The sequence below is a fragment of the Merops nubicus genome, unplaced genomic scaffold, assembly GCF_000691845.1.
Source record: "Merops nubicus isolate BGI_N331 unplaced genomic scaffold, ASM69184v1 scaffold24718, whole genome shotgun sequence".
Taxonomy (NCBI): Eukaryota; Metazoa; Chordata; class Aves; order Coraciiformes; family Meropidae; genus Merops; species Merops nubicus.
This window is the reverse complement of record NW_008626740.1, coordinates 5,987-8,392: the sequence shown is the minus strand read 5'-3', so window position 1 is coordinate 8,392 and position 2,406 is coordinate 5,987. Positions and strand designations below refer to the sequence as shown.

The window sequence follows — 2,406 nt, the reverse complement described above, 5'->3', positions numbered from 1 at the left end:
TGGTGGCCAGGCAGGGAGGCTGGTGGTGGCCAGGCAAGGATGCTGGTAGTGGCCAGGCAGGGATGCTGGTGGTGGCCAGGCAAGGATGCTGGTGGTGGCCAGGCAAGGATGCTGGTAGTGGCCAGGCAGGGATGCTGGTGGTGGCCAGGCAAGGATGCTGGTGGTGGCCATGGAGGGCTGCTGGTGGTGGCCATGGAGGGCTGCTGGTGGTGGCCTGGCAGGGCTGCTCATTTGTCCAAGCCCTCAGCCAGCCTGACTGCAGCTGCAGCTCAGCTGAGCCAGCCCTGGGCACGGTGCCCAGCCTAACAAGTCTGCTCCAACACCCAGCCTAACAGCCATGGGCTCTGGCAGAGCCCCAGCATGGCCTTGGCACGGCCCGGGGGCAGGACGGGAGCTCCACGTTAGGGTTCGAGCTGGGAGCTGGGCACGGGCAGCAGGGGGCTGGCAGTGGGGCAGAGGCAAGGCCCCAGTGACAGGCTCTGCCCTGGCTGTTGGCTCTGCAGACAGGCTCTGGAGGAATCAGCCGTGGCTGACACCTCCCCGACAGACTCAAGGGCACGCAGGGCTCTGGATCCAGCCCTTGCCTGTTGTAGGGAGAGATAAGGGGAGCGAGTCGGCCAGGAGCCCTTCAGCTTTCCCAGCAGGAGACCCTGGTGTGGAGAAACCTCCTCCTCCCACCCAGGCCTGACCCAGGGACAGGTCCCAGGGACCATCCCCCTGTCACAGAGCAGTCTAAAATGCAAACCTGGCAGCTTCCCCACGCTTACATCCTGAGGAGCGACCTGGGAACCGCGTGCCACTGAGCCGGGGCTGAATTCCCTCTCCTCTCCCTGTCTCCTCCGTCTGAATAAGCAGCTCCTGATGTGGCTGCCGAAGGCTCGGGGCTCTCGGGTCCCCCAGTGCCACGTTTTAATTGATGTTCCCTCTCTGCTCCCCTGTCAGTCACACATGCCACAGCGACACCGGACGCAGGAGATCGTTTGTCACCCCAGTCATGAATTCCTTTCAACCCCAAGCAGCCAAACACCCGGAGAGCCCAAGTTTCAAACTCTCCCACAAGTTTAAAATATTCCAGACAGCCTTCAACATCCAGGAGAGTGCCAAGAGGCAGGCAGGGAAATACAGGAGCAATTAATCATTCCCTGGCTGAACCGAGCAAGATGAGCTGCTAGGCGTTTTGGCACGTGCCAGCTGAGTGGGGACACGGCTCTTTTTTGGGGGGGCAGCCTGAATTTCAGGACTGAGGCTGATATTTCATTGCTCCCTTGCACACACACCCCACGTGCAGCCTCCACAGCGTGGAGGTGGGGTTGTGTCACCCTGCCGAGCCGGTGGACGTGTCCTCAGGTACCGGGGTTGTGAGGGGTGATGGGAGGGCTGCAGAGCAGCACTGGGGGGGCAGAAGGAGCACTGGGGAGGAGAGGAGTGAGTGGGATGTGCTTGCCTCTGCTGGGGTGACATTCCTTCTGAGAGGACCTCGTCTCTGAAGGAGAGGACTGAGGTCCACACAGTCCTTGGCAGTGGGAGGCTCACCCAGTGGAGTCCCCAGGTCTCGGCTTGTCCCAGAGCCCTCGGAGAGTTCTCGCCCTGATCCTTGCACAGCTTTCCCCCAAGCCAGAGCTTCAGCAGGTCCTCCTGGCTCAGCGGCCTCCTGGCCATAGGGGTGCTGTGGTCTGGGACCCAAAGCTGCCCTCATTCCCTGGATTTTGAACACAAGAAGCACCTGCTGGAGCGGGGCCAGAGGAGCCCCAGCAATGCCCCGAGGGGGGAACCCCTCTGCTGGGAGTCCAGCAGGAGAGAGTTGGGCTGGGGCAGCCTGAGAGGAGAAGGCTCCAGCTGGGGAGACCACCTGGTGTCCTGCCAGGACTTCAAGGGACCTGTCAGAATGGTGGGGCAACATTTTTAGCAGGGGGGCGAGTGCCTGGGGCAGCTCTGCAGCCCTGGTTTTCCCAGCCCCCCATGCCTGGTTGGAAGCCACTTCTTCCCACTGCCAATCTCTGGCAGAGGCTGGAGAGCCAGGCACGGGGAGGGGGAGAGCCGAGGGCCCCCTGGTGCTGCCATCAAGGCTCTGAAATGGAAACGTGAGGTCCTGGCCCCCCCAGCCCCCCCAGGGCTGGCACAGGCTCCGTTAGCAGGATGTGAGTAATCCTCCCGAGGAGCTATCGGAGCACAGCAGCCTGGGGAGCGTTTGGCCAGGTTGTGCTGACACAACCCCACTCCTCAATCTTCCCCCCAGCCTCGAATCCTTCCCCCCTGCCACACGTCCCCCCCAGCAGGACAGGTCTGGCCCCTCTCTGTGGTCCTCAGGACAGTCTTGGTGATGCCCCTCACCTTTCTTTAGCAGCAGTAGCCACGCAGGAGCCGTGGGGAGCCACCTCTGCCAGCAGCAGCTCTCCTGAGCTGGCT

General features: G+C 62.5%; 1 protein-coding gene across 1 annotated transcript in view; it reads left to right on the top strand.

Annotated features, from left to right (window-relative positions):
* Positions 1–2,406, top strand: part of LOC103778522 (acyl-CoA synthetase family member 3, mitochondrial-like) — a 6,465-nt gene that overhangs the window by 514 nt on the left and 3,545 nt on the right. The window lies entirely within an intron of this gene.